Source organism: Notolepis coatsorum (assembly GCF_963971535.1).
Source record: "Notolepis coatsorum genome assembly, chromosome: 9".
Lineage (NCBI taxonomy): Eukaryota > Metazoa > Chordata > Actinopteri > Aulopiformes > Paralepididae > Notolepis > Notolepis coatsorum.
Window position 1 is genome coordinate 77,570,549 of NC_140173.1, and position 12,978 is coordinate 77,583,526.

Sequence of the window (12,978 nt, forward strand, 5' to 3'; positions counted from 1 at the left end):
ATCTGTACAATAAAAGTCTCTTGCTTAACTTTTAGTGGTGCCACTTTATTGAAGGGGTTTGATTGTAACAATTTAGGAAAAACCGGCCAAATAACAGTGTTTCACTGTGTTTCATCGTAATAATTTTGGAAAAACTTGTGGAATAACAGTGTTTCACTGCTGAACTTTAAGTTCTGTCACTTTATTGAAGGAGTTTGATTGTAACAACTTTGGAAAAACCTGTAAAATAACAGTGTTTCACTGCTGAACTAAGTTCTGTCACTTTATTGAAGGAGTTTGATTGTAATAATTTTGGAAAAACCTGCCAAATAACAGTGTTTCACTGCTGAACTTTAAGTTATGTCACTTAATTGAAGGTGTTTCATCGTAATAATTTTGGAAAAACTTGTGAAATAACAGTGTTTCACTGCTGAACTTTAAGTTCTGTCACTTTATTGAAGGAGTTTGATTGTAACAATTTAGGAAAAACCTGTGAAATAACAGTGTTTCACTGCTGAACTTTGAGTTCTGTTGTGGTGGCAGAATGCCATTTAAGTATGCCAACATATATAAAATAGATTACATCCACATATGAATGTAACGTCTCATGGACAAACAGACTGTGTCCATGAAGGCTCTATTTTTTGATTTGAGTGAACCAGCTAGGGGGAGGTTATTTATAACCTAAGGAAAGGTTAGTTGAGGTGAGGCAAACTCAGAAGCACTCCTTAGGATGACATTTAAGATCCAGATGAAACCGGTTTGATCCACAGCAAGGGAGCCGGTCAATGAACCTGTTAGTAAGTGACAGTAGATAAATCACACACACCTCCCTAATTCAGGACAACCAATGACATAAGAGACATCAGATCTACCAATGGGAAAAGGATCCACCCATGTTTATAAACACACCCTGGGATGACCTTTATATGAGAGAGTATAAAGGTGGCCTCCGAGATGAACACTGTTAGGTCTTGTTGAATTTCATGTTAACGCATTGAATAAAACAGTTCCTCACACCGCGGAGATCCGACCTGAAACACCGCCTGCCGTGTCTTTCTTCATCTTTGATCTTTATAATATTGTATAAAGTCAGTCCACAACAACAATTGGAGCCCAACGTTTGCAGAGGAGGTGGGGGGTCCGACCTTCGGGGGCCCAAAACAGCATTCTGCCGGCCTATAAGGTGAGAGATTTGAATTTCTCTAGAATTTAGTTTAAACATTTTTGACTGCTGTGTGGGTACCCGGAGGGCTGGGCTGTTCATTCCTCAAAAAGAACCTAAAAAGAAAAATGGATTGAAAAGACACACGGCCGTGGCTCAGATCGGATCATTTTTATTTTTTATTTTATTCCTTTAAAGGCTGTTAGTCTGACAACAGTGATTTCTGTTCAAAATTACCTGTGAGAAACCTGTTTTTATGTTATTCTGGTAGAAACAGTAGGTAAAAAAATGAACAATGAATAGTCCCATCAGAGGTAACGGATGAACGACTCTGATTGATGGATGTATGGTCCCATCAGAGGTAACGGATGAACGACTCTGATTGATGGATGTATGGTATAGCTGGCACACGCTGCAATGATTATGATTGGTCATGGTAAAGTGATGTAAAGCTGATCAGATTGCTCACGGTGTGCTGTGACCAGAATTCTCACGTGTTGCAGGGTGGGGTGCAGTTTTTTTTAAAAGGGAGTGACCCCTGGTACAAAGATAACAGATGACTTTGTTTGTACCCAAGTGACGGCTACGACTCTGGAGTTGTGTGTGTTTAACGATTACATGAGTGAGTAGCGTTAAGCACATTTTAAGTACCTTTCCTCTAGGGGATCTTGTGTGATCTGAACCTGTGGGAAGGAGACAGATTGAGGTAACGAATGACTCTCTGTGTTTATTGTGTGATATGTATAGGTATTTTTATTTATATTTTAATTTGTAATGTTTGAAGTAAGTGAGAAGTCTCGTGACGAGGTTCTGTGTGTTGTACAAGGGAGCAGTGAGGAGAGCCAGGGCGTTCTCCACATTCTTTTGTTCTGGGCAAGCACATAGTGGAGGGAGCCAGGGCATGCTCCACATTCCTTTGTTCTGGGCACAGAGCCACATCTGGTTTCAATATACTTCTAGTATGAATGGACGCGTCATTTATTTCAGAAGGGTGGGGGTCTGTGTCTGTGACAACAGGGCCATGTCTATTTATAGACAAAGGCACAGACAGGCTGTTGAGAAATGAACAGATAACACAAGTGCATTTGATATTCATATGAATTGAAAATCACTAATGTGATATGTTTCTTTTCTTCCCTGTTAAAACTGGACGGAGCACACCGTTAAGATACCAACTAAACCATGGAATGAGGGTGTGGATTTTCAGAGAGGCACCGGGGGTCGTATAAGTGCACCGTACGGTCATTGATACTTCTCCCTCAGGAAAGTCCTCACCTCATTACATGTAAATAGGGGAAGAGACAACAAACAACCTTAACTAAAATGGTTGGAAGATGGAAGAAGGAGTAAGATTAATCAATCTTGGGCTACTGATACCAGACCAAGAGTTTGTTGGTTATGTAGAGATCCAGGACATATGGCAAACGCCTGTCCAAAACAGATGGTGAATCGAGGTGGAACCACAAGAGGTGGTTATGGAGGAAATAGACAAAGAGGACCTGCCAATCCATGGGCAGGGCCAAACCATGGTTACTAGGGGTGCCCAGAGGATCCTAAAAAGGGAGTTCAATTTCCAATTGTAAACATGATGGCTGATACAGCGCCAATGTTGCAGGTGGAAATTGAAAACAAACAAAGTTTCAATGTTGATTGACACAGGAGCAACATACACATGCGTCAGTCCAGAACATGCTAAACATCTCCCCATGTCTGGTAAATACGTTAAGACAATAGGATTCTCGGGAGTAAGACAACTATTACCAATGACAGCACCAGTCAGAGTAGTAACATAAGGAAAAGAGACAAGAATTCCTGTCATAGTGTCTGATCAGACCAGGCAAAAGCATACTGGCTGAGCGAGATAACTGAGCCAGTAACAAGAGCTTATGACAGATGGAAAGGATTCATACAAGCACAAATTCCAAAAGCAACAGCACCACAGTTTAAATATCACTGTACAATGTACTATGATCAGTCAGGAAGCACAGGATATGAAAAAGAGTGGGAAAGCAGAACCAAAGATCGAAAAATCGATTTGAGAGGACAATATATAATAATTGGAGATCAGGGAGCCGCGCTAAACATAGATTCAAAAAACACTTTTATTACTGAATGGTATAATGTGCCTAAATCCAAGCCACATGTTACGCTATTAGTAAACAAGAACTTTGAATCTAAAGACATAGGACCTATGATGAAAGGGGCAACACAAGCCATTGATTTTTATGTCACACGACAAAACCATGATCAAAATTATGTGTGATGTGGTATTGACGAGTCAGCCTCAAATAATAATGATACCAGCAGGAATGATGATGCAGCAAGTATCAGATGAGGCAGAGAGAAAAAATCCACTTGTAGAAGACATGTTAAAACAGATCCCAGTTCAGTTGTGGTCGACCCATGACACAGATGTAGGATTGGTTAAATCTGCAAATCCAGTAAGAGTAGAACTGAAACCACATGTGAAGTTGCCAACTCGACCGCAGTATCCGTTGAAGCGAGAAGCAGAGGAAGGCATAAGCAAAACGATAGAGGGATCACTGCGATCAGGAGTGTTGGTACAGACTGACAGTAGATGCAATACCCCGATCTTTCCAGTATTAAAAGCTGATAAATCAAAATACAGATTGGTGCACGACCTAAGAGCGATAAATGAGATTGTGGAAGACTGCCAAACAGATGTGCCAAACCCGCACACAATTTTGTCAAACATACCGGTGGACAGTAAATATTTCACGGTGATTGATTTATGTTCAGCCTTCTTTAGCATTCCTCTAGATGAAGAATCGCAATACCTGTTTGCATTCACGTATAGAGGAAGGAAGCTTACATATACAAGATTGCCGCAGGGATTCAAAAACAGTCCACACGTTTTAAATCAGATAATAAAACATGATCTTGAGGGTATGGATACCCATGGGACCATTATTTCTTATGCAGATGACATCATTATATGTGCCAAAACATTGGATGAGTGCCATCTGGATTCGATGAAGGTGCTACAAAAGTTGGCAAAAGGAGTAGGGAGGGGATTAGGCCCCCCGAACCTTACTCCTTAACAGGCGGCAGTGGAATTGCGAGATTCCAAGGACACGTTAAACACATACTATAGCGTTGATGAGATGCTGAAATAGCCTCCGTGTCTGATGAGGTATGAATCAACATACCACTGTGGTACCGTCTAGTCGGCACAGATGTCGTATGTAAGGAAATGTGGGCACTGTGTGGTACGGGGATGACAATCCACACCTAACAGAGGGGGCAGTGCGCCGGAGGGGGCAAAGCACCTGCTGTGAACAGGCGAGGCTGGGGAAAGCGGTCAAAGTTTCCATACCCATAGCTAAGTGGGATGGGGATCAGACCGTCGGTTTCTAAACTGAGTGGCTGATGGGTACTACGGACAGTTAGCCACTTGGGGTCCTGACTTGATGACGGACTGTGAGATCGCGATCGACTGGGTCGTCAGCCGGTCAGATAAGCATATGGCAAGGAGACCATAATTGGATCTGGCTCAATGTACAGTCAGGCCACAATAAGCCGAAACCGAATGCGTTAGTAGGCGAGTTGTGCTTCTGTGATCAGCAGGTTTGAAAAGAGCCACTGGGAAGCAGAGGGATAAGGTGTGTCGATTCAGAGGAATCTGGGTAGTAAGACCTAAGAATTGGAAAGAGACCCAGCCTAACTACTGCGCCCGAAGGTAAAAGAAGGGGACTTCTTCCGTTCACGAAAGGAGACCTTGGCCTGGAAGCGGAGACCTGTATCTCTGTTGGGGGAGAGGGGCCGGCGTCGGAGACAAGGCAGCCCTAAGAAAGGAGCTGGTTGTTCCGATGTAGCGGTCTACCTAAACCTTATGGGGAGGGACAGGTGTATCTGAGTAGGGGAAGGAGTGCATCCGAACGGGAGAGGGGTACTCTTAACTGGAGGGAGGTTGAAAGGGTCAAAGTGAGAACTAGGATTGTGTGACAATTAACATACGTGTATGGGTGCATCATAAATGCCAAGAATGTTTTCTGAAAAACATTGGTTTTCATCACAATTTGAGGGGCCTAGTGGCAGATACAGGTGTATTCTGACACTGTGAGTGCATTTCCCTGGGGTCGTGGATGTCCCTGGATGCCAGGGAGATGCAAATGGACCTCGTAGGAAGTGGAGCAATATTCCATTTGCCAATATGGATATATATTGTAAATATATATTGTAGGCGGGTTTTTTCATAAATTTTCCACAGGTCAAAGTGTAAGGTAATGAGCAAATGATTTGTCATTTGATCAAAGGAAGGAATACATAGAGAATAGGTAGAAGAATAAGGACAACGGACAATGACGACTGACCAGACATGAGTGAGTATGGAGACGAGTGAATGGGCGCCATGGATGTTTGATGAATGTTTGATGGAGGTTTGATCATTAACCTACGCTGATTAACTTGATATGATGTAATCGCATGAAAAAGCTAACTAATAAAAAACGCTAAAATAACACTGAGGCAAACAGGCCTGCAGCTTAAAGGTCCAGCAATAGGACTTTGCATGAAGCCGCCAGCTGCAACAATGAAACAATTAGTGCCACATGCTGTCAAAACCATCTGAACCAGTGACACCAAAGAAAGAGGCAACCTACTCGAACGACAGTACGAGCCAGAGGAACCACGACTCAACACATCACCTGGAGCAACACAAACAGACCACGAAACAAGGACATGGGACAGCAGAGGGTGCAACGGCAGAGACTGTGATGGGGCCTGAGGGTTCCTGAGGGATCCAAGGATCCTGGACTGACGGTCGAGTTCTCGAAATGCAAAAGCACCTCAAAGTTAAGTACAAGTGCAACTCCAACATGCCAGCCAAATTGGGGTCACCTTGCCAACAATCTCACTGTATGAACATGGAGTTATTTGAATTATTGATATTATTATTTTTATTTTTATTTTTTTGGCATAAGGAGAGCAAAAATAAGCCTCCATAGTTATATGTATAGTCATATAATGTATGTCCATGACATGACTTTTGAAAATATAAAAAGAGGAGGCCAGATAATGAAATAGGATTATAGCCACAGTGTCCTCACATTTTAGAATTTCAATAGTCTTGGTGACTAAGTATGAAATTAATAATAGAAATGAGCAGAAGAGGTGTAATGACACACCAAGGGACCAGTATTGAAAACTAGCATGTGTGCTATAAACATGCAAAACAATACATCTGGTCTATTCATTGAGATTGATCCAATGTAATTGTGGTGTAATTTTTAAATGAAGATATCATACATTGAGGTGCCCCAGTTTGACGACCAACACGATAAAGAGGGGCATGATGGACGAGATGAATGTACCTGAAATGTGACAAAATGATGTGAAATGTGAAATTCATGTATTTGGAGTTAAGGCCTAAGGAATTCCTGTCTGGATTGGTGCCCGGGGAATGGGGACCTCTCGGTTATGAGAAAAAACTGGATCAAAGAAGAAGAAACTTATCTCTGCCGGGGAAGGGGGTCTCTATTTGAATACTGTGCAGCTCACACGAGGTGGCTTATGTTCAATATGGGATCTCTGGACCTGGTGGGGGGGTGTGTCCTAAGGGACAAGGAGGTGTACTCTACCAAAGGGAGGTTCTAAGGGACAAAGAGGGGTACCCTACACAAGCAGGTTCTAAAGGTCAAAGTGGTGGTCAAAGTGAACCATACAAATTAAAGAGTCTTATTCATCATTTCATTCAATGTATTATATAATTGGAGATTTCCAGGAAGCGGTTGTATGTCACTAGGATAGTTACTGCACAAGTCTGGTTTAGCAAATAATTGTGTTAAATGAATTTGAAACGTGTTGTGAATAACAATTGGTTGTGTATTCATTTCAATGTATACGTTTTAAAAGGTTTACTAGTATAGTTGTAAGATAGGCCGAGATGGCTAGGAGAGAGTATTAGTCAACTTGAATCTCTCCGTAACCTATGATGTGTATTAGAATAAGCAATGAGAATGTTGGCACGGCTGTACAATGGAGCTTGGCTAGATCAAATTTAGAAGGGTGGTGTAAACAAGCAGTTAAATATGGGAATTTCTAATTGTAATTTTTTTTTCTTCTGTTGGAACATGTTGCAATTGGTACCAGGGTCAAGACGGTGTGGAAAAAGAGGGACATTGGAGGAGGATGAGGACTTTCTGTCTGAGGACAAGTTGCTGCCATACCAACCTGGAGTACTGACACAACTGACCTGGCCTGGGCCCCGTTCCCCGTACCTGGATAACTGAGTTAGCCGGATAACTTTCGGGTAAGTCTGACTTAAGCCGGACTTTCCGATTCCCCGTACCTGGATTTTCCAAATCACCATGACAACAGATCCAAAAGTTTGAGCCTGGTCGAAAGCAGAGTTTAAGTTCAAGTTAGCCTGAACCATCGCCACGCCCCCGCAAAAAAGTGACCCGTTTCCTGAAATTATTCCCACAGTCTACGATCTGCATTATACCATTATGAATTACGTTTTTGTGCTCCATTCTTCCAGAGGGGGCTTTTGAAATGTAAAATAGACCCAAAATGCTGATACTAAATTCACTTTGTCCTAAATAATGCACGTTATATATACCGTGGCGCTCGCTCGGTGCGATGTACACATTATGACGTGGTTATTTTAATTGTAACTGGGATTAAGATGTCTGATGAGATGCGCTGTTTGACGGATTTGAGAAATTGAATGAGCCGTTGACGTCACATTAATGAATGAGGATAAAGAAATAAAACTTCATTCAAAATAAAGAATATTCTAAACACAGGTCTCTCGTTCATTAATGTATAAACAATGGATTTATCCCATCTGGCACAGTGGCGCAGCGGTAGTGCTCAAGCCTGCCAACCCAGCGACCGGTGTTCGAAACCCCGTGTTTCCAATATAATTTTTTTGAATATAATATTAATGATTATACGCCAAAGTAGCCTGGTTTTAAGTTAAAATATTATAAATCTACATGCATTGAGGATGTCATTCTTTATATAGCTCTCAACGTGCACCAAATTGAATTATTCCTATATTGCAAAAAGAAGGAAAAGACTAGGGTTTCGAACCCCGGTCGTCTGCGTGAAAGTCAAAAGAACAACCCGTTAGACCACAGTGGAGATAAGTTAAAGATCGACTATACATCAATCAATGGGTAAGAGAGCCGTATTGTAATTCTGTATAACAGTTTAACTAATTATTTTCGCTAGCAAGATCTCATTTGATTATTCAATCCAGCAGGCAAGTTTAAAGAAATATAATCTGATTGATTGAGGTAATGAGGGACTTGAAATTAGCCTATAGATAACGCATTTAACTTGTCGGCGAGGCGATTGAGCCGTATTGCAATCTGTCAATAAAGTTTTAAATCAATTAATCAATCAATGCCGTTAGAGAATCAGGATCTCTGCCATCGATACGTGCTGGCTTTTCACCTGAAGCGGCCGCGCGCACTTAGCCTGGGTCTCAAGTCTGAATCGAGTTAACAAGACTGAATCCACCTTCGAGGAACAGGAAAATCCCGGCTTCAAACATCGGGTTAACTGAATCTGGATAATGACATCTTGATCGACTTAGTTGAACCAGGTACGAGAAACAGGGCCCTGATCCTAGAAGCTAAGCAGGATCAAAGCCTGAGGTCAACATCATCATGAAAGCGAGTGGCAGATGAAAGGACAATTGTGTTGTGGACTATGGACTAGATGATGGACGGAACGTGGACAGTAAAGAGTGAACAATGATTAAAGTGTTATTAGATTTAGGCCATGACATGTTACATTACATGTTGGTTTTGTATTCAAGTGAAAATACGTATGAGAATAGGATCTTTTATTTGATGAAGAACTAAAGATTGAAGTGGAGTGAATGTTTGAAGTGAATGTTGGAAAATGTAAGGTTACTGGCTGTAAGTCACAATAGGTCACGGTTTTAACTTTCTTACAAATCTTGACAACAGGGAGTTAATTTTTTCTCCTGTAAGCAAGGAGTTTTACTGAAATATTGTGGGCCTAGTGGTGAAATGCCTCGAATGGACTTGCGGAATTAGTAGGTCTATGTATTATTTAGGCCTGAGCGGTGATTTTCACTGCTGGTCCGCGTATTCTGCTTCTAGGCACAGTAACTGGGGGGGTGATGTATGTATGCACTAGACCAGGGGTGGCCAACCAGTCAGAGACTAAGAGCCACAAAAATGACTGTGGTACCACAAAGAGCCACACCATATACCAGCATTTCTCAACCTTTTTTTTCAGTCACGGCACCCTTCATGTGTTTATAGGTCCCACCCTCTGGCCTCTGAAGTTGCTAATGTCTTTTTTATTTGGGCCTCACAGGGTTAAAAGTACCCTGTGAGACCCACGGTTGCAAAATTACAAAATCACTTTTAGCCATTTAAAAAAATAATGTTTATTTAAAAAATGTTAAAGGGGAACTATTTTACTATTTCTTTCACTATTTGGGCACTTTTACACAATTCCTGTGAGTCTATGGAACACCTACGTTTTTTTCAAAAAAAATGAATTGTTTTGTATTTCTAATCAAGTACTAAAAACCGCATTTTTCTACCTCAAGATCTTAAGCCGTTTTGAGGCTGGGCTCCAACCACTGTGTGGCCTGGTGCCAACTGCCACATCAACTGCCACATTATTATGCAGCTGAGAAATCTCTGACATCACAGATATGCACATTTTCAGATGACTCAGTTCAGTGAGGGTGAATATTGTGAGAGGAGAATTGGAAGAATTCGCCAATATGAGAATTAGAGACATATATCCTATTAATATAAGTCCACACAGCTAAGAAACAATGGTAAACACTGAAAAAAGCCATTTATAAGATAGTTCCCCTTTAAGCACATGTATAGTCAATTGGTCCTGTTGTTCAGCCTCACAATGCTATTTGATAGTAAATGTGTTTATATGTCCCACCCTCTGGCCTCTGAAGTTGCTAATTTCTTTTTAATTTGGGCCTCACAGGGTTAACCTCTTAAGCCCGAGATATACAGTAAAAGTGTATATTTTCAGCATTACGTTTGTTTACCAATTATTTTAACTGTTATTAGTGAAATATAAGATTATAGAAATCTCAGGGCATTGAGTCGGAAACCGGCGCATATTGACAGGAGGAAGTGGCACAGCCAAAAGTGAGTGTAGTCTTTTGAAGGAAGAGACTCAGGGCTTTCAAATTTCGAAAAACTACCCTACCCAGATCACACCAGCCCCTGTCAATCATCTGACTTCTGGATTTACTTTTTAATTTCTCTTATTTTTTGGGATTATCTCCCACAAACCTGAACATTATTGCCATAAAACAGAATGCAGTTAGTTTCTCTACCTTTCTGTGAACGTCTTGCAAAAAACGGTGTTGCAATATGATGAAAAATGGTGGAGAAATTTACATTATAAAAAAGATGGCAGAATTCAGTACTGTATCTACAAAACCTTCTGTTTAATCATCTTCCCTTTATTCATTTGCTTAGATTTTTCAGGTCTGGTCAATTTTAGCATTGTGTTATTTACAGTCAAAGATAAAACATTTTTTAAATAGAATTGATATTCTCCTTTGGTTCATTACAATTTACTCAAGCCTAGTAACAGACACACTATTTCTGAAACTGATCCATATATGTCCCTAGATTCAGATACCAAGAACTTGCAAATGGACCATTTAAAAAAAATGTAAATGTTTATTCTACGTCCTTATGGAATGAGTGACATAAAAAAAAAAAAGTAAAAAAAGAAAAAAAAAAAAAAAAAAAATTATGGATGGAAGAGCCGCACATTGACGGGCAAAGAGCCGCATGCGGCTCGCGAGCCGCGGTTTGGCCACCCCTGCACTAGACATTAGGGCAGAGTCACAGTATAGATACGGGTGTATCTAAAGGGAGGATATGTTGAGATGGGAAACAGGTTAAACACAAAATGTGGAACAGTATGAAATATTTTAAGTGGGGAAATAAGGTGTAAAAACCACAGGAAATAGGATGTACGAGGCACTGAACAAACAAAGTTGTGTGTCCTACCATTTAACATTATTATCTAAAGGTTTTCAGCATATAAAAGAAAAGGCTGTTAGATGATAAGTTGGTTTTTGCAAATATAGAAGGGAAAACTTCATACCATAATCTGCAATTTACTTGGTGATGAATAAGTTACAAATAGGAAATGAATTTAATAGAAGTTTATGTTTTAAAAATGTTCAACTGGTGCATGCTGATGGTTTACAAAGACAGACAATGAGACTCAGCATTTCAGGTGCCACTAAGGAATGATACTGGGATACGAGTTTTTTCTGTAACAAATCTGTGGTATCAGGTTTTTTCCCTCTTGTTAATGAAGTGTTTCATTTAATGAAAATGTATGGTATAACCAAGGTATATCTGAGGTACATCTTGCATGACAGTATATGAGTACTTCAGGTGTTATGTTTATACTCATTCATTTTGGTCGTGTGAAGTATTATCACACCATAGTCACTATTATATATGAATCACTACTACACAAATATCATAGTACATATATGTACATATAGTACATGACAAAATCACGGATAAGTAGTACATATTCATGGCAATGCCATGAAAGGGAGGATTGTGGTGGCAGAATGCCATTTAAGTATGCCAACATCATATATAAAATAGATTACATCCACATATGAATGTAACGTCTCATGGACAAACAGACTGTGTCCATGAAGGCTCTATTTTTAGATTTGAGTGAACCAGCTAGGGGGAGGTTATTTATAACCTAAGGAAAGGTTAGTTGAGTTGAGGCAAACTCAGAAGCACTCCTTAGGATGACATTTAAGATCCAGATGAAACCGGTTTGATCCACAGCAAGGGAGCCGGTCAATGAACCTGTTAGTAAGTGACAGTAGATAAATCACACACACCTCCCTAATTCAGGACAACCAATGACATAAGAGACATCAGATCTACCAATGGGAAAAGGATCCACCCATGTTTATAAACACACCCTGGGATGACCTTTATATGAGAGAGTATAAAGGTGGCCTCCGAGATGAACACTGTTAGGTCTTGTTGAATTTCATGTTAACGCATTGAATAAAACAGTTCCTCACACCGCAGAGATCCGACCTGAAACACCGCCTGCCGTGTCTTTCTTCATCTTTGATCTTTATAATATTGTATAAAGTCAGTCCACAACAACAATGTCACTTAATTGAAGGAGTTTGATTGTAATAATTATGGGGAAAAACTGTCAAATAACAGTGTTTCACTGCTGAACTTTAAGTTCTGTCACTTTATTGAAGGAGTTTGATCGTAATGATTTAGGAAAAACCTGTGAAATAACAGTGTTTTACTGCTGAACTTTGAGTTCTGTCACTTAATTGAAGGAGTTTGATTGTAATAATTATGGGAAAACCTGTAAAATAACAGTGTTTCACTGCTGAACTTTAAGTTCTGTAACTTAATTGAAGGAGTTTGATCGTAATAATTTAGGAAAAACCTGTGAAATAACTGTTTCACTGCTGAACTTTGAGTTCTGTCACTTAATTGAAGGAGTTTGATTGTAATAATTTAGGAAAGACCTGTGAAATAACAGTGTTTCACTGCTGAACTTTAAGTTCTGTCACTTAATTGAAGGAGTTTGATCGTAATAATTTAGGAAAAACCTGTGAAATAACAGTGTTTCACTGCTGAACTTTGAGTTCTGTCACTTAATTGAAGGAGTTTGATTGTAATAATTATGGGAAAACATGTAAAATAACAGTGTTTCACTGCTGAACTTTAAGTTCTGTCACTTTATTGAAGGAGTTTGAGCGTAATAATTGAAGAAAAACCTGTGAAATCAGTGTTTCACTGCTGAACTTTAAGTTCTGTCAC